This window comes from Ambystoma mexicanum, chromosome 1p, assembly GCF_040938575.1.
Source record: "Ambystoma mexicanum isolate Mex_15411 chromosome 1p, UKY_AmexF1_1, whole genome shotgun sequence".
NCBI lineage: Eukaryota > Metazoa > Chordata > Amphibia > Caudata > Ambystomatidae > Ambystoma > Ambystoma mexicanum.
Window position 1 is genome coordinate 984,230,864 of NC_090921.1, and position 20,184 is coordinate 984,251,047.

Genomic DNA, 20,184 nt, shown 5'->3' on the forward strand with positions numbered 1-20,184 from the left:
GGGGTGGGGGTGGTGGGGGACATGAGTTGGACATGGGTGGGGGCCTGCTGGCAGGTGCCCCACAGTGCTGGGGGGTGGGGGTGCAAGGGGACATGAGTTGGTGTTCATTAGTTCAAGGAGACATGTGCCTTTGCTGGGGGGCATGCCCATGGTGGGTGGGCTGCCTGCGGGACATGACCAGGGATGCAGGGTAGTCCCCTGTGGTGTGGGCTGCCTGCAGGGGCCGTGGAGGGTGTACAGGGTACACCTGGGAGGACCCACACTGTCAAATCACATGTGGAACTTCCCGTGCACCCCTGATATACACACGCCTAGGCTATTTGCGTGTGGAACTTCCCGCGCACCCCTGAAATACACGCGCCCCCAGGCTATTCGTGTGTGGAACTTCCCGCGCACCCCTGAAATACACGCGCCCAGGCTATTCGCGTGTGGAACTTCCCGCGCACCCCTGAAATACACGCGCCCCCAGGCTATTCGCGTGTGGAACTTCCCGCGCACCCCTGAAATACACGCGCGCCCAGGCTATTCGCGTGTGGAACTTCCCGCGCACCCCTGAAATACACGCGCCCAGGCTATTCACGTGTGGAACTTCCCGCGCACCCCTGAAATACACGCGCCCAGGCTATTCGCGTGTGGAACTTCCCACGCACCCCTGAAATACACGCGCCCAGGCTATTCGCGTGTGGAACTTCCCGCGCACCCCTGAAATACACGCGCCCCCAGGCTATTTGCGTGTGGAACTTCCTGCGCACCCCTGAAATACACGCGCCCAGGCTATTCGCGTGTGGAACTTCCCGCGCACCCCTGAAATACACGCGCCCAGGCTATTCGCGTGTGGAACTTCCCGCGCACCCCTGAAATACACGCGCCCAGGCTATTCGCGTGTGGAACTTCCCGCGCACCCCTGAAATACACGCGCCCAGGCTATTCGCGTGTGGAACTTCACGCGCACCCCTGGAATACACGCGCCCCCAGGCTATTCGCGTGTGGAACTTCCCGCGCACCCCTGAAATACACGCGCCCAGGCTATTCGCGTGTGGAACTTCCCGCGCACCCCTGGAATACACGCGCCCCCAGGCTATTCGCGTGAGGAACTTCCCGCGCACCCCTGGAATACACGTAGCCCGCTCCCCCAGGCCCGATCGCGTGAGGAACTTCACGCGAACCCCTGTAATACACGTAGCCCGCTACCCCAGGCCCGATCGCGTGAGGAACTTCACGCGAACCCCTGTAATACACGTAGCCCGCTCCCCCAGGCCCGATCGCGTGTGAAACTTCACCCGAACCCCTGATATACACGTAGCACGCTCCCCCAGGCCCGATCGCGTGAGGAACTTCACGCGAACCCCTGTAATACACGTAGCCCGCTCCCCCAGACCCGATCGCGTGTGAAACTTCACGCGAACCCCTGAAATACACGTAGCCCGCTCCCCCAGGCCAGATCGCGTGAATTACTTCACGCGAACCCCTGTGATGCACGTACCCTGCTGAAATCGCGTGTTAGACTTCCCGCGCACCCCGGTATACACGCACACGTATTTTTTGTCAGCGGGTGTCCGTGTTTGTGGGTACCCCTTTGCACGTCATTTTTCCTGGAGGGCACAGTATGGGACATTCATCATGGCAGTATATAGGTGCTATTTGTTGGCGCACCTTTTGGCGCACATTTCTTACAGCCGCAGAGACGCTACCGCCTGCTTTCTTGTGGCGGTCGTGTTTGTGCCTGTGCGCTGGTTTGAGCGTGCGCTTTTTTGCCCTATTCTATTCCATGAATACGTGTTGTAGGCGAGCGTGTGGGCGTTCCGCGCACTTGTGCCCTGTACTTCCCCCGTGACGCCCACGTTTTGGCAAGTTGTTCCCCATTCCGAGTGTTACGCCCGTGTTCCGCCTACTTTTGTTGCGTGCGCCGCGCTATGTGCGAATTTCGCTGTGGCCTGTGCGATTTTCGCTGTGACCTGGCGCACGCTGTTAGATGGCCTGTGCGCCAACGTGCGCCGCGCACTTTTTTATCGCACATCCGCTGGTTTTCTCGTGCACGGCCTTCCATGAATCGACGTGCGCTGCTTTTCGTGCGATTTTCGCAATTGCACTGCGATTTTCGCTATTCCACTGCGATTCGCACGTTTTTGCCCACTTGCGCCGCGCTAATTATTCCATGAATCGGCCTGATAGTCTATAACAGAGCTTGAAGCAATTGTAAACCAGGTAGGAACCAAGATTTGCTATTATTTGCATGTGTAGCTTTATGAAGAGGGTTGCATGACTTGTTAGGATGATTGGTACCTCCTTTGCCAAAGGTAATTTTACTCTACCTGGCCTGAGTAATTGCTCTTTTATTGAGTCAAAATTTGTGTAAAAACCATTGTAGTGTTCCAGTAGAATTCCTATTTACATAATCGATAAGTGTACTTTTTTTTCATAAGATGACTGCGTAAAATGAGTGGAATAAATTACATACAGTTGGTACACCTCACACGCACAGTTTTTATGCATGTGTTTGGTAGTGTAAAGTCAGAGGACAAGTATGCGGCAGAGCGTAAATACAAGGCGTAAACTGTTTATGCCTTGAATTTACACTGCTATTGCAAACACCAGGTACCTGGAAAATGAGCTACTTTGTGTTTTCAGTTACTGAATAGATACTATTTATTTGGATTTCGTGCCATTGCTATTCTCTTTTTATGAACTTTATTTAATCTATAATGAAGTGGATTCCCAGGAAATAACATTACATCAAGCACAGAATGATTATTCTTTTTAACATTATAATTTTTGTAGAGTGCTTCACGCCTGCAGACCTCAGAGTGCACAGGAAACGAGACAGGGACAGACAACAGAGAGCCGTCAGAAACCGTGTGGCTAGCTGGGGCTTAATCAGAAGGGGATTATTGATGATCAGGCCTTCCCCAAGACACTGCTTTATAAGTGCTTGGGAAAGCAATGTAACACCCATATGACCGCCATGATAGTTTGGTTGTTGTATAGTCACTTTTGTTAGAATGAAAAACATTTCTAGGGTCTGTGGTGTGTTCACTTGGCCTTCATCTGACCTTGATAGGTGGTTGGTGATCACAACCTGAAAGAAATTATCTAGCCATTGATGGAATGTGGGGTGTATTTCTGTATCACCACGGAGCATATTTTGTCCAGGTCATTGCTTCCTGTTCTTTGGATTCTTCCTCCCGCTCAAAATCCTCTTTGGCTTTTTTTCTCCTGAAGTGCATTTTTAAATTTCACTTAATCTTGGTTTTGGTGTCTCTCTAATCGCTTCCTACAGCAACATCTCCTAAATCTTCAAGATCACCTTTTGAGGCAATGCTCAACGCTGCAGTTGTGGATCACAGGGTTATTCCGGGCTCAGATTTTCGGGGAGGATACTTCTGTCCCATAGTCAGTTCCCAGATCAGTTAACATTTATGTAAGTGAACAAAAAACAGCTGGTATGACATGGATTGTAGAATAGTCAAGCAACATATTGCTGCCAGCCTATCCACCAGTCCTCAGGTGGACACAGTGCACCTGCGTCTGTGAAGAGAATATTATAAAAGAATAATTAAAGAGAAAAAGGAATCCTTTGTTAAATCTAAATGGGATCATCGCCTAGAGGCCTATGCTAGGAATTATAGCTTGTCCTATTGGAAGCTCATTTCTGATGCAGAACTAAAATACGATGTGGCTCTCCAGAGTAACATCACCCATGCTACTTGGTGTAGTCATTTCTCTAAGCTTTATGGGGTGGTATGGATGGCCCTATTTTCAACAGCCCAAGTTCGATTGACAGAGGAGGGGGGGCTAACACTACGTTTACAAGAGTTGATAGAGGCCATCACCTCTCAAAAAAGTGGTAAAGCTCCTGACCAAGAAAGGCTTTGCATTGATGTCTTTAAAGATGAACCATTGGTATAGGTTCCAGTTTTCTGGGGGGGGGGGGTTAATGCATGTATCAAAACTAATATGGTCCCTGAGTCTTAGCATTCAGCTGAGATCGTGCCCATATAGCCCATATATAAAAAGGGGGAAGAGACCACCAGCAAATTATCACCCAAACTCATTATTGGATAGCACAGGAAAAGCTATTCTTAACCACATCCAAATCTGGGCAGACGACAATGAGATCAATCATACTCTTCAAGCCGGATTTCAGCAGGGCAAGTGTACGAATGACCAGAGATTCCATTTGCTACTGCTCATCCAAAAATACAGTGCGGATGAAGGTCAAACTTTATGTTGTATTTGTGGGCCTGAAAACAGTGTTTGAGTGGTCCCTCGGGCCCTGCTTTGGCTGGTCTTAAGTAAAAGGAAAATGCCCCACCAGCTGATAGCCATTTTATGGTCTTTATACTTAGAAAGCAAGGCAGTGGTTCAGTATGGGTTAGCAGGGGAAACTGCTGAGCCTTTTATTCTTTCTAAAGGGGTGAGGCGATACTGCGTCCCTGCACCACTCTTGTTTTGCATATATATAGAGGAAGCAGTATCTGCCCTGTTGATTGAATGCTTAGATCCACCTAAAACAAGGACAGAGATCCAGCGTTATTTTTGCTGATGACGCCGTCCTTTTGTGAAACTCCCATCAAGGCCTCAGTGTTGCCCTGGCTGTTTTACTGAGGAAATGTGAGGTCATAAGACTGATATTAAACATTGAGAAAAATCAAAACCATGGTCTTCAAGCCTAAGTTTGCTAATCAAGTCATAGAGGTTAGAGTAGCGGATAGTAGGCTTGAGCAGGTCTCATCATTTGATTACTTAGGAATCAGATTTCATGAGAATGGTCTGTGGACCGCTCAGCTCAATAAAGCTTGTGTCATGTTGGAGAGGTTTAGTAGAGCAGTGAGGGGTTTCTTTAATAGGCATAGAAGGGGTGCTATATCACCTGCCCTTGAGTTGTATAAAAAACAATATTGTACCTCTTCGTTGTTTGGGCTGAACTATGGGGATATTCTAGTGCTAAAACAATGTCAGAGGTTGAAAACAGCTTTCTAAAAAACCTTCTAATGCTACCACAGGGAAGGCCTAATGTCCTCTTGCAGATAGAGACTGACATACTTTCTATAGGGATATACAATGAAGATTGTCAGGGTAAGTCAGATATCCACAGCGCTTGTACAGTGAATTTAGAGTCAGCACCAGGCAGCGGGTGTCTTGTGAGGTGTGGGTACACTGCGAATGTACTACCACGAAGCAATTATGGAAAACAGAGGGTTCACAGACACACTGCGCTAAGGAAGTGCAAACATTAGCTGCGGTCTGATGTTTATTCAGAAAGGTCGGAACATCCTGACACGTGTTTCGAGCTCATACATAGCTCTTCATCGGAGGCTGATATGTTACATTCATATATCCAACACAATATTTCAATATTTCAATCATGCATAATCCAAATATAAAACAAATAACATTAAATCCAAAAAGCACACCCAAATAGGTGGCAGTAAGGGGCAATGGTTAAATAAAATAAAAGCGAATAAAAAGAAAAATATGCATTCCGCACATAACGTATACAGATTAGATATTCATTCAACATGGTAATTCAATAGACAAATGAAATCAACATTCGGTGAGTGGAAAAGAAGATAGTGAAAAAGAGAATAGACAAAACAAATGGAAAAAGAAAACCAACCCTTAGTCATGAGAATAATGTTTGCAGCGAGTTCCGAGACACTTCTTGTCAAATAACAAAAAAGGTGAAAAGGTACCTTGTAGTTGAATTGGGTATTTCAGAGCGCTTGACGGCATAAATTGCCTGAATTGGCGACAGCTAACATGAGGAGATAAATTAAGGAACCAATGATTAATGAGCCCGAGAAAAGGAAGTCCAATGGTGCAAAATTGGTGCAAAAGTAGAATTTACCTCTAATGCTTCGCGGATGCGGTAAATATCTAGATATAGAGAATCACACATTAGGAGAAATTAGGACTTGGTAAAACTGACAAAGCCCTATATTTGTGCAAAGAAAATTCCCGAAGTTATCTAAGTAGAAAGAAAATTCTCCTAATGTGTGATTCTCCACTGCTCACAGCACAGTCGTGGCCTAGAACAATAAGGGAGACTGCACAGTTTAGGAACTACTGTGGTCCATGCAACACCCTGGGGAGAGTGTTTAGGATAATGGGATATATCATGAAAGGACAATCTGGCATGTCTGGCAAGCTAGGTAGGGGAGAGGGGAAAGGGAAAAGATCAAAGTTGCAATTTACACAGGAAGGTTGACCTGTCAGCAATCACCACCCACGCCTATACATTTCCTCCGTTTGTAAACTCAAGATGGTGTTCCAAATTGTAACCCATTACGAATCGCCCTCTCTCTGGGGGGTCAGCCTCTTTCATTCATGGGGCACCAGGGCTAGTGGCTTCCAGGGCCATCAGGGTAGCTTCCATATCAGCCATTTCTTGTCCTCCTGACGCTTCAACTCAGCAGGCTGGCACCTAATTGTTCCTTGCAGTTTCTGTTATTCCCTCTTTCCACATCACCTGAGGTACTTTCTGGAAATGGGAGATGTGGCGGGTGACAACCTCTTGTCCTCAGGATGCCGTCACCATGGTGTGGTCAGTCTCTATGGCGGTCCAGCGGTGTGACTCATATGACATTGCCATTTTCTTGGGTGGAGACCGGTTCCTTACTAGTACAGTGTCTCCGGCTTGGATCTCTCAGTGTAGTGCCTGGCGGGACCGGCTCTCTACCTCGTTGTGCTGCCTCTGTGTTCTCTCTACTTGCTCCATGTCCATCTCAGGCACCACCCAATTCGGGAGGAGGGGAAGTTCGGCCTAAATTGGCACTCCCAACATCGGTGCTGCAGAGCTTATCCGAATGTCAGTGTGAGGGGTCTGCCGGTAGGACTGTAGAAAGCGGTATACCACTGGCAGCAACGGTTGTTGTTGGTCCTTGGCGATTCGTATTACCTTATTCAGTGACCCCATGAACCTCTCAGCATCCCCTGTGGTCAGCATGGGTGGATTTTGTGGTGGCGTATGTTGAGGTTCTCCAGAAAGTGAATGGGGGTCCGTTGTCACTCTTCATTTTACTTGGCAGGCCGTGAACTGTAAACATTTTCTCCATGGCAGTATTGACAGAAGATGCACCTGTGGACTTCACGGGTCCTACTTTTGGGTTACCGGCTGAATTCGTCTATGGCCACCAGTAGAAACTTTCATTGGCTACCGTGCAAAATTCCACACTGATCGACTTCCACCTTTTCTGGCTCCTGGGGGCATTGCCGATTAGTTCTGGGGCCATCTGCCGCTGGGAGGATTGACACGCCACACAGGCTTTGATGAGGGCGAGTACTCGCTGATGAATCTTGGGCATCCAGATTCCGGATTTTAGCTATGCCTCGGTCATCACTACCCCCTGATGCCCTTTGTGTGTCGAGCGGAGTGCATGTTCTTCCAGCACTCCGGGTAGTACAATGCAGTGCCCTTTTAGAACACCATCGGCTGAGATGGTCAACTCATTCCGAATCTCAAACAGGGCCTACAGCTTCTCTTGTGCTGCTGCAATACGGTGTGTTATGGCTGACAGAAAGTTGTTCCAGTCTCCTGACTGCATCCTTTGTTTTGTTCGCTGCAGACATGAGTCTTTCTCTGTCTCCTCCACTATTTCTGGTAAGGTCATTGCCGTCGGGCGGGCTCACGCTACTACATGGCACACATGTTCTTCAGTCTCTTGCCCGTGTTCCCGCTTTTGTTGTGTTACTGGTCAGGGTTGCTGGTGCAAGTAGTCCACAGGGTTGTCTGATCTTGCTCAGTATGTGACTTCTATGTCAAAAGGCTGTAGTTGTAGCATCCACTTTTCTAATCAGGCTGTTGGGTGCAGTGCTGATCCCTTGAATATCGGGATCATAGGCTTGTGGTCCATGAATATTTTGGCTGATTGACCCAGGAGGTACACCTGGAAATGCCAGCACCCCCATAGTATTGCCAGGACTTCCGTCTCTATGTGCGCATAGTTTTGTTCTGGTTTGGTGAGCGCCCGGCTGGCGAAGGCAATGTGGTATATGGTGCCTTCTTGGTCTACGTGGGTTAAGAATGCTCCCAGGCCCATGGGGCTGGCATCCACCACCAGTAGTTCGGTACTCTGTTCAGTGTTAAAGAACGCCATGTTCGCCTTTCTTGTTAGTGAGTTTTTGATCTGCTGAAAAGCCTTTTCTTGTTCTTCTCCCCACTTCCACACTCCCAGAGCACTTCTTTCCGTGTTAGTTCTCTCAGTGGGGCCACGACTTTAGCCAGATCTGGGATGAACCTGGCACAGTACGTGGCCATCCCCATGAAGCTTCTGATTTCAGAGGCCGATATGGGGGCTTTGGCTCCTTTAATGTCTGCGACTTTGCCGGGATCAGGTGACACCCATTCCACGTTGAACAGATATCCAAAGAAAGCGAGTTTGCACTTTCCAAACTCGCATTTCTCGGTCGGCATGCAGTGTCAGTCCTGATTCTTCCAGCCATTGTAGTACAGCTCCCAGCCGAGCATTGTGTTCTTGTGGCGCCTTCCCATAGACCAAGATGTCATTGCTAACATTGGTTGTGCATGATAGATCGTGTAGCACTCTTCAAATCTTGTTCTGGAATACCTCAACCGCTGATGATATCCCTAAATTCAGCCTTCAATACCTCTGGAGGCCGAAGTGGGAGGAGAAAGTTGTGATGTATCCTGATTCATATGCTAGCCATATCTGGTGGTACCAAGAACGTAGGTCCAGTTTACTGAAACTGTTGCTTCTGCCAGATCCACGATCAGTTCGCCACGATCAGTTCGTCAATGGGGTTCTATTTCATTTCATCGCCGTATATTTCAACGCCTGTCATTTATACGTGTATATTATTAAAATAATGTTCATAGAATTTTTTTTTGTTTTTTTGGGGGTGTTCCCCCTCCCAAACCTCCTTCTTCCACCTATTTTTACCTATTCACTACCGATCCAAACCCTTATCTGCCCTTTCCCACTGCCCCTAAAAAATTGGATTGACGTTTTCGTTATAATGTGCATGTTTAAATACCGGGCTTTGAAATATACGCGATGAAAGGACGTTGTACTGTCAATGGTTAGTGTTATGTGCCGTTCACGCCCTATCACCACATTTGGCAGTCGCATATCTATACAAATGTGGACGGCATTTGATTTTTTGGGTTTTTGTGTTACTACCATGGGGGACACCCATGGGGTGGGGCCAGACGTCTTCCCAATGATCTCCATGTTTTCCATTTTCTCTAGTTCAGCTGCTTCTGCTTCTCACAGGTGAAAAGGGACTTGGTGGTGTCTGATTGCTCTAGATTCGAACTTTGGGTCCCTGTGCAGCTTGACTGTCAGTCCCTTCAGGCACCCAATCCCTTAGAACAACTTGGCATCCTTTTCTACAAGACTATCAATTTCGGTTGGGTTGATGCCAAATGCAAAGTGTATCAGTTTCAGTTTTTCAGCCATCCTACAGCTTATCAGGGTCTCCATTCCTATGTCAACTTCATAAATGCAAGTCCTGCAGGTGGTTCGGTTATAGGTCAAATCTGACCAGAATGATCCTACTACGGGCAGAGGCTTCTTGCATCCGTAGGCAAATAGCTACACCTTCTTGTCCTGGAGCTGAGGTAATGGCTTCAGTTCTTCGAACTTCACCAGAGGCATTACGTCTACTGTTGCTCCGGTGTCTATTACTACTTTTGTGGGGATCCTGTCAGCTAGGATCAGACAAGTCGGTTGAACGGTTTTCTTCTTGCCTTGTGTCCTCTTACTGGGCTTAATGGCTCAGATCATGTGGACTCGCCCACTGTGTTTCTTGGGCAGACTTCCAGGCCTTTCAGGCAAAGATTCCTCTTCTGATGCCCTTTCCTCATCACTGTCACTGATTGTCTCTGGTTCGCTGCTACGGCTCTCGCCTTCCCTCTGTCTCGTCATTTGTATGTGTTGGGGCGTGTTCGCCCTCTTTCCTTTTGAGGGTGGGGGTTGAGGCAGACTGCTGCAAAGTGGTTGAGCCATTTGCATTTTTGGCAGGTGGCTCACAGCACTGGACAGGGCTTCCCCACTGTGCCATGCGCCTCCACGCCATTTGCAGGATTGCTGTAGTCTATCTTGCCTGCATGGTGGGATTTTGGTAGTTCTTCTCCCTTCGGGCTTGGACTTGATGGCAGCTATGTTTTCATCTTCTTTGGAGATGTCGATCGGCTGTCTGCTCATGGCCACTTCCATTGCTGCGACTTTCTCATCAGTGCGTTCCCTTTGTCGACCCATTGCTAGGATCCGGTCTAGTGGTAGGTTATTTTCGGATGAAATCTCCCTCTGCAACTTCTTCGATGATATCCCATGAATGATTTTCTGACGCACTGCAAAATGTTCATCCCTAGTGCCATCTCTCTGATGCAGGCATGAACATCATGTATTTTCCCTCCTGGTGTTTGTCGGGCCATACTCAGCTCGAAGCATTTATAATCTGGGGTCAACTCCGGTTTCAATTTCCCATTCAGGGCTGCCTTCTCCGCTTCATAGTCAACAGCTTGGCCTCTATTCAGTAGGGCATTGAACAGTCTTAGTGCTAGCGTGCCTAGGTTTAGCATTAGCAGTGTCCGCCATTCTTCTGCGTCTGTGATTTTCTTGGCCTTGACATGGAGCTCAAACTGCTGGAGCCAGAGTTCCCACTGCACTGCCGCTCCCGTTGCATAGGGGTCAGATAGCCTCATGAAGGTGCCATGGCTTGCATCTACCCCTGGAATGGACCCTTCTTGTTCTGCAGCCCCTCTTCTTGTGGTCCTGGGGGTATCCCCCCGGGCTGTGACTGTGTGTGGACAGTCCATAATTCTGGTGTATCTTCCTTCCACCTAGGAAGTGGTGGTGTGTTAATAGATATTTGCATCTCTCTCTAGCGTTGCACCACAAATTGGATGGAGGAAGCCGTTTTGTTGGATTGACCCCTGAACAGTGAGAGGGTGTCCCTGCATCCAGTTCTCCCAGTATGCATAGGTTGTTCAGGGTCAAACCTTGCTGAGGCTTTTTCTCCCTCCTAGGCTATGTGGATCAAGGTGTTTCAGCTTTGGTCTGTTGGCCTCTTAACTCTAGCTCCCTGTAATGTGCACGTGCACAGTTCAATCTGGCCCACCCTTGGCCATGTCACTCTTTGATCAGGCCGCAGGTCCTCCTATTCAGCCTCCCCGTCCGCCTCCTTGCCGTGGGACTCTTACCGGTGTGGGGGCGGGCACTCTGTTGCAATGCATTCCATTATCCAGCATGCTGAATGCATTCCATTATCCAGCATGCTGGGGGCCCTGCTCTCCACTCGCGTATCAACGCTTGCCTTCCTGCGGTGCTACGTGCTGTGTGTCCAGTCTTCGTTTCTTTTCTCGAAGCCCGCCGAGCACTGCCTCCCAGGCATGTCACTCTTGTGCTGCTCGGGGCACTGTTATGGGCGTCATGCACTCAGCCAGACGCACAGCGGACCAGAGCTGGAGCCAGTGTGTTCTCCGCTGGCACCTGCTGCCACATGGGCATGCAGCACAGCGGGCTGGACCTGGAGCCGGCGTTTCATGCAGGTTCCTTCACTCTGTTGGTCGCCAGTGTGACGTCCCTCACTCGGGCTTATGAATACAAATGGGGGAGATAACAGCCTTGGTAGTGGGCACACAACAAAGACACCGACACTCGTGCAAGCTTCACTACTCGCATTGCCCTGTTTCCTGTGCGCATGCATATTTTATTAACTTGTTCTCCTCACCTTCCTTACACCACGTGGGGCAGGCTCCCCCTCCCATCACGTGTTGTCCAAAAGGGCACAACACCACAGCCGTCTGACAATCTTACTACTTCTGCTAAGAAGGAAGTTCAGCTCTGCAACAAAACTCTGAAAAGCTGTGAAATGTATGATGAAAATGTACATGCATGTTTCTCCTTTTAATCACAGTAATGTTAGCATTTGCAACATTAACATGGACCTGCTGTGTTTATTCATATACACTGAAATGTTTGGAATGCAGGCGTTTGAAATATGTCTTTTCTGCTCCCCCCCCACACCTCTACTCAGCCCATTGCCTATCCCTCAGTGTTCCTTGTCGTGATGCCAGAGTTTGGGCCTCTCTAGAATGTTTGTCACCCTCCAACCATTTACTCAACCTGCCACGTTCAGTTACACAAATGGCAGACACGGCAGTGTATCCCTCTCTTTCTGGGCAGTCTGGTAGAGCCTGCTGGGTAACCGATCAACTAGAATTGGTTGGCATTCCTAAACAGGCCCACTGTGGGTTTGCCGACTGTGAAGCCCAGCCCCAAAATCATTTCTGTTGCCATTACTGCAAATTAGTCCCTACATCAGAGACATATTTACTGCTAGTCCATACCGACTCCAGTCATTGGCACTTGAGGTTTCTGGTTTGCTCACCACGCTAATGTTTCCAAAGAGCCAAGTGCATCATCGATTTTGGCTGTCTGTAGCAATTAGTCTGTTGGGAGCGCATATCTTTATCACCTGTGTATGTTTTTCTCTTCACAGCCGTTTAGCCTATCTTAAACCATGGCACTGACGAGAGAGGATGGAGAAAGGGTGAAAACGGGGGACGCGATGAAGCAGCTGAGAGAAGATACAAATAAAATTAATGGAAACAGGATTTCTTTCTGTGTCGAATTGCTTGATCCATGTTCTTACGATATGCCAAGAGTCTACCTTTGGCTCTCTCCAACTTCACCAATCCCTGACCTGCCTTCTCTGTGCCTGTTTGCCTCTTTTTGCTCCATCTCTCCTCTAACTTGTCTTCCTATGTGCCTGCTCTTCGTTGTCTATCCCTTCTCTTTGCTGCCTGCCTCTGAACTGCGTCCGCATCTCTTGCTCTCTTTCTTTTGCTTTGATTGGTCTATGTTCTCCTTATCTGTCAATGTACTCTGCTCCCTTCCTCTGTTCATGTTCTTCCTCTCCTTCCACTTATCCTTCTCTAACTCCTCCCACTCTACTTCTAGCATACGTCCTCTGGTCCCAGTTTGCCTTCTCCTGCTCCAGCATAGCCTTGCTTAACTTTCCCCACCCATGGCTTACCACTTGCTGCTTTATCTACTGCCCACCGTGTCTCATTCAATCCCAGACTTCTCTTCCCCTCCCACCTTCTCTTGCTCTGTTCTCATGCTACACTCTCTGATTTCCCCCTAAATGCTTTCATTCAGTCCCCTGCTCTATGATCCCTCCTCTTATCCCTACCTGCCTTCCCTACCTGTAGACAACCATCTTTATCTCTGTACCGGGCCGACTATCCCTTGTCTCATCCCTGGCCTGCCCTCACATTCTTTGTCCCTTGCCTTAATTTCTTTCTGTGGCCCCTGTGGTCCCTAACTCTTTGTCCACTGGCTGTGTGATGATCCACTGCCAACATACATAACTTTCTTCTGTGGTCTGCATAGAGCCCTCACCCACACGCCCTCTGCACCTCCGGTAATGAATGTTATTTCGAAGGTGTCTCGTCTGTCTTCTTCACTAGAGTCGGATTTATTTTTGGTGTGGCACAAATGTGTTCTTCTTGCGGCACATGGATGTTCTCTGCTTGACCTCTGTCTGGTGTTAATGTATATCTACGTTGGCAGGATGCACAATATACTACACTAGTAGGTGGGTCATACCTCTTATGGAAGCACAGGTGATCCCATTTCTAATACCATGTGACTCTCATATTGAAGTAAAAATGAAGGTGTATTAAAGATTTTATTGAATTTAAAGTGGAACATAGTCCTTGTAGTTCCTCTCTTTGTCCAAGTTTATTGAGTACCATGTCCACATCTCCCCCACCGAAATACGCTACAGCGTAATCGATTCACTCTTTCTCAGTCCTTCTTGGCCTTGAATACAGATCTTTTACGTCATTCCCCCAGTATATTTCACCTGCTTCATGTTCACTCCTTCTCAGTCTTTCATGCATTTGCCATGATTGAGTCTCTCCCTTCCTCCCTCTCTTTCATAGACCTACCACCAATGATTCCCTTCCTCCTTCAGGCTTGTCATAGACCTGGTACCAATGGCTGAGCCTCTCTGTGAGTCTCTTAGACACTTGAGCCAACTGATTCCTTCATAAGCTTGCAACCAAATGTTCTGCCCCATCTTTGCCCTTTCCATATACTTGACACCAATGTTGGAGTTTATATATAGTTGAAACAAATGCTTGAGCTTAAGGTCCCTCTTTCAGACCTTAGCAACAAAGGATTATTGCTCCGCCTTTTGTAGACTGTCAACCAATGATTCCATTCTACTATCATTATTGTCATACACTTGGAACAAATGGTTGAATTGCTCTTTCGGATAATTCGAATGACTGATTTTCTGTGTTTTTAGTTTTTCCTGACAGTTGCAGAAGCCAACTTTGCCTAAGTATTCCCATGTATATGGGCTTTCACGATGGTGTAAGGATACATTGTGGCCTCTTTGTCCTTTCTGGTGTTCAGTGATCCAAGTTTGGTGTATTAATCATGTCTTGCTGTTTTTGGTTTTGTCACATATGTCATTTCATTTACTGAGTGTCTATAGCGCTTTCGTCAGAGCGCTCAAAAGCAAAAAAAAAGAAAGTACAATAAAATGCATCTGTAATGAATTACCAGAAATTATAGGGAAAGTAGGTAAGCTTTGAGAAAAGAGCGAAAATGTGGATATCGAAGGCGCAGAACTGACAGCTATACGTAAGGAATTCCAGAACGTAGGCGCTAGCCAGGAGAAAGACCAAAAACAAGACTACGCACAAGGAGGTTTCGGTGTAGTAAAAAGAACTTGAAATTGGGGAAAACGGGAGCGAGAAGGAACATAGAGGGAAACCAGGGAGGAGAGATTAGGTGGGGCTAAGCTGCATGTCCACTTAAAAAGGAATGTACAGAACATGGAAAAGAAGGTGAAACTCGAATTATATAGCCAGGAAATAGAGCGCAGAGCATTAGACATAGAAGAACGTGGAGGAAGAAGAAAGAGCGTGTGAATAGAAGAGTTGTAAATGGAGCAATAGGGAGCAAGGCGGTAAGCAGGAAAACCAATAAGCATAGTCTAATCTTGACAGTACCAGTGTAAAAGAAAAGTGTGGTGGCTGGAAATGAAGTCAGAGAGCATAACTTATATTAACTTAAATTAAAGAGCTGAAAGTGACAGGGACAGGAAATGTTAGTAATATTAGTAATATGGGAAGAAAAAGAAAGAGCAGAATCAAATGTAACACCAAGGTTCCAAGCAGAATGGGACATGAAAATATGTGAGGGAGGAAAGGAAATTAAAGAAAAGGGTGGGGGAGGGAAGAAATTGAGGTCGAACGTAAGAATTCAATTTCCTTTGTGGACAAACTGAGGTGACGTAAGCATGAGTGTGTCCAAGATTGAACAGACAGCAAGCAGGAAGAAACGTTCTCATGTAATGCATCAGTCAAAGAGGAAAAGTAAATAAATATCTGAGTGTCGTCAGCATAGAAGTGAGAAGATTAACCAAAGGGTTTAAACCCTTAACTGCTAAGGGAGGGAATTTTTGTCCTGCATTCCCATAAAGAATCATTGGACGCTCTGCCCTCTCCCATACTTAAGTGGTTAATGATAACATACAGAGGGGCAGTATAGAGAAAAAAGAGAAGGGGCCTGAGGACCGAACCTTGCGGGATACCGTAATATACAGGAACGGGTGGGGGAAGTTTACCAGCCCAAGATATTGAAAAGGAGCGGTTAGAGAGATAGGAATGAAACCAGCAGAGAACAGGACCAGAAATCCCAAAGGAAGAAAGAGAAGATAGAGGAAGAGGATGATCCACTGTGTCAAGATCAAGTAAAATGAGAATATAAAAAAGTTTAGGGTGACGCGCTAAGAGGAGAGCGAGCAATATCAAGGAGAACAGTTCCAGTGGAATTGAGTGGAAGAACCCCAGATTGGCAAGGAGAGAGTAGCAAGTTATGATCTAGAAATGTGGAAACCTGGGGGTAAACAATACACTCTAAAACTGGACAGAAAAGGAAGACGTGAGAAAGGACACACGTTAGCAGGAGAGGAAGAGTCCAACGAAGGCTTCTTAAGAATTGGAAGAATGACTACATGATTAAAGGTAAAAGGGAAGGAGCAGGTAGAAGGGGAAGGATTCAAAAGTGTGGTGATATAGGGGAGTGGAAGGGGAAAACCTTGGGAATAAGGGAAGATGGAATAGGATCCATAGGCGAAGCAGAAGGATGGGCTTGGCAGTGAAGTTAGCATTATTGCTATCAGATAGCAGAGAAAAGGATAAAAGGGTGGTGGCAAACACTGCCACCTTGTGGCAAAAACAAATCTGCATAGAGTAGAGAGATGAGAAAGGGTGTTGGGAATCAAAATATTTGGTTGGAATGAATTATGACAATACTATTGGCATGCATTGGCTGCAAAATATTTTGCAATTTCTTGCATCCTTCCACTCAGCATTCCTTCTTTTAGTCCTTCTACTTCATTTTAGCCCTTCATCATCACATCCTTGTGCAGCTACAGGAATAGAAAGATGTGGCAGTACAGAGGATTCTACTTCCAACCAACAAGAATGATTTGTGGGCTCCCTCCATTTGGTCGGATTCATTCCTAAATTCTAAAGCACTGCTGGACCCCAGACAGATCAACTCAGTGCTTCACAACTCAACCACCTGCGGTAGAAGAGACACAGCCAGGAAGTCTTTGTGGATTTTCTTCTCTATGCCATCCACCGTTCCACACCAGTTCCGACTTTCCCCAACCATCTGTCCTCTGATGTTTCCCTGGTAGGGCTGGGGGTACTGCTCTTACAAGAGGAAGCAGGTAACACATGTGCTATTTCGCAGATCTTCCCCCTCTAACATGGCATGGGATGCAGGAACAAAGTCCTATATTATAAGGTGGTTTCTGGCCTTACGCCGCTGTACTTCCGCTATCAAGCAATGGCAAGGACACCTACAGGCGAATGTCGAATTCAAAGTGCTTTACCCCTTAGTAGATACAAGGGGGAGATGCAGAAGGGTGTGTGTGGTGAAATAACATGATTGAGGCTGAAGCATGGGAATGGGATGACCCTGAGGGCTGGAGACAGCCACCCAGTCCTTGATGCATAACCCGCAGGCAGTAAGCTGGGATCTTCCAGGTGCCCCATCCTATGCCTAGCCTTGTGTGTAGGAGAACTCACACTGCCTTAAAGACATTATTATTGCTTGGCAATTACATGTGAATGAATGCAATTACAAATAACATGATCAAGAAGCAAACCACTTGAGGATCTGGCTTTGCTTGGCAAGAGTCTGCGAGCTGTACCTCGCCCCACAAGGAATCATGCAAGCCAAATAGAGAGATGTTCAGCGCAACGCTCCAGGAGAATGCACAGGCCCCACTCGGATGCATTTCCAGGTGCACGTGGAGGTCAGAGGACGTCTCAGAAACTAAACCGGGGAGAGGCTCCGACGGCCTTCAGGGCCGATTGGAAGAGCAAGTACAGAGTTCACACTACTTCTAAGATGGCAGACATATATTTTATAACCTCTGTAAATGGAGCCATGGGGCAGTCCACTACACAATCCAAGTCAGCTGGGGAATTAGTAATTCTACAAAGGTTTTACCCGCTCAGCGGACACACTCACACCTTCCACACACTTGACATCATTCACAGAGTTACTCAGCCCATCCCAGCCTCACAGTCCTAAATAAGTGGATTAAGGCATGGGTTGTGTGGGAGCTAGGAGTTAACATGTGGAGATGGAGGCACAGACTGGATTGTGGTGGGGTGGCGAGTAAGTGGAGAGTATAGGGAGAGGAGTGGAGGAGGCAGAGAGGGGCAGCGGAGGCAGAAAAGAGAGACGAGCCCAATAGAGAGGAGCGGACGGGTTTGGGGGAAGAGGCGGAGAGGAGGATGTGTAAAAGTGACTGGGGAGGAGGAAGTGCAGAAGAGAAGGAGAATAAGAGGACTGAATGAGGTCGAGAAAAGATGGGGAGGGAATGGGGAGGGGATGGGGATGAACAAGCAAGGAAGAAGAGAGCAGGGCAAAGGAGTGTAAGAGGGGCACTTCTATGACCCTGGCATAATAGGATTCTTGATATGGTGGAGGAGGAGCTTAAACCTAACACAGGCAACGTTGAGACCAGGCCTGCAATCCCAACCAGGTGGGGAATGGGTGAAAGCACCCTGGAATCCAACCAGCATAACCTTGCCTGACCCCTGCATGAGGATCCAAGGCTTCCAGAAGGGACACCTGGCTAGAGTCCATAAGGGAAACAGCACACATTCCTGATGACATTAGCAGCATCCAAAACAAAGACTAAAAAAACAAATGAACGACACTATACATCTTAGAGAATGTGAGTAACGATTTTCTGTGATAGGGGTCCCTTAAAATAAGAGGGCTGGAAGAGAAAAACTGAATACCGCGATACTAAGGAGGTACGAGATGGACATCAGGGTGCTGATTACCCTGACACTAACCTTGCTTGGTGTTAACACAAATAAACCTGATTTTGATCTTTTACCTGGCCTTGCGTCATCTCTAGGTCCTTCCGCTGTTACACCTTACTCTTTTTCCAGCACTGCATTCCTCAGTCCTTTCCTCTCTCCCTTAGTTGGAGAACTCCTTCCTGGCAAATCAAACAGTCGCTCACATGGTCAGGGATTTCATAGTGCCCCGGCACGTCTTCCTTGACTTGTTCTTGTTTGGTGCACTGGTCTTCCAGGCCCTGCGTTGGTCCGCCTGGTCTTCATGTACCACCCCCCGTACCCAAGGTCATCTAGTGGGGGTCCGGCATCAGACACTACAGGAACAGATGGACCCTGGTACTTCCAGCTTCTCCCCATGTGAACCTTGGAATTATGCCCGATTAACTATGAGCTGGGTTAGGGATCACCTCCCACTTGTCTTGGTTCTTCTGCTTCATTCAGGGCCATTTTACAGCCCCTTTCCACCAGTTTAGGAGCAGGTCTCTGATCCAGGTCTGAAAGAGTTCTGCCACTCCAACCCCCATGACCTGTTCCCCTTCTCTCAGACTTCTAGTCTTCGCCTCTCTCCACCAGTTCTCTAATCAGTGCCGGCTCTCCCTGTTCCCACTTGTTCCTTTCCCTCAACTCTCTCTGTTTTCAGCTCTTTAGCCTCCGCCCCTTTATCTTGGGGGCTCTTTCCTTCTTCCTTTCCTTACTTCCCAAATGATCCCTTTTCACCTGCTTTTCATCCTCAGCCTTTTCTCCTTTCTTACTCTCTAGGGGTGTGACATCCTTTTATATTTCCCTGCCTTTTTCCCAGCTTATCTCCTTCCCTTCTTTTCAGATGTTTTGCTCCTCCTCCTCCTCTACTCCCTTTCCCTTTAGATGCATCACCTCCTCCTCTCTGCTCAGATGTTTCAACTCCCATCTCTGCTTTATATACTCCTCTTGTACCACTTCCCTTTCTCATCCCTTTTCTTGCCTTCCCTTTCCTCTCCACTCACATCACTCTGACCCCTTCAGCAACCCCTTTCCTACCACTCCCTCCCCTGTCTGGTTGTCCCTTCTCTTATTCTCTGCTCAGGTCTGGAGTGCAGCTTGTTATTGGGAGATGCGCAGAAGCTGTCTGTTAATTTGGAGTGGGGCTCTTAGAAAATGGCAATATCCCCAGGTGATGATCCCCAACAAGGGTGAAACACGTGTATGGGGTTGCTGGTGGTACTCTTGTTCAGATTGGAATTGCCATTGTATTTCGGTGCTGGACTGCCCCTGGGCAGGACAAAGACTGATATGCAAATGGATATTTCCCATCTGTGAAAGGCACAGTGAGTAAAAGCAGTGGCTGCGAACTCTCAAGTGGTTAATAACCACTGAACAGGTTATCATGTCTGTTCTTGCGAGAGAGGGGCGCCCGCTACCTTTGTAAATCTATTTTTTAAGGAACCTGGGATTGGTAACCCTAGGTCTCCTGGGGGCAACCAGACGTGGTCTCCCTCTCACTGTGCTTAGAGAGGCATCAGCCTCACCTCACTGATGATCCCCAACAAGGGTGAAACACGTGTATGGGGTTGCTGGTGGTACTCTTGTTCAGATTGGAATTGCCATTGTATTTCGGTGCTGGACTGCCCCTGGGCAGGACAAAGACTGATATGCAAATGGATATTTCCCATCTGTGAAAGGCACAGTGAGTAAAAGCAGTGGCTGCGAACTCTCAAGTGGTTAATAACCACTGAACAGGTTATCATGTCTGTTCTTGCGAGAGAGGGGCGCCCGCTACCTTTGTAAATCTATTTTTTAAGGAACCTGGGATTGGTAACCCTAGG

The 20,184-nt window shown here is 47.6% G+C and overlaps 1 long non-coding RNA gene across 1 annotated transcript in view; it reads left to right on the top strand.

Annotated features, from left to right (window-relative positions):
* The window catches only part of LOC138582794 (uncharacterized), a 76,980-nt gene extending 63,307 nt beyond the window's left edge, over window positions 1-13,673 (top strand). Inside the window, exon 3 of the long non-coding RNA XR_011305080.1 lies at window positions 12,466-13,673. This is a non-coding gene — a long non-coding RNA (uncharacterized lncRNA). The remainder of the gene's footprint in view (window positions 1-12,465) is intronic.
* The last annotated feature ends 6,511 nt before the right edge of the window (window positions 13,674-20,184 follow it).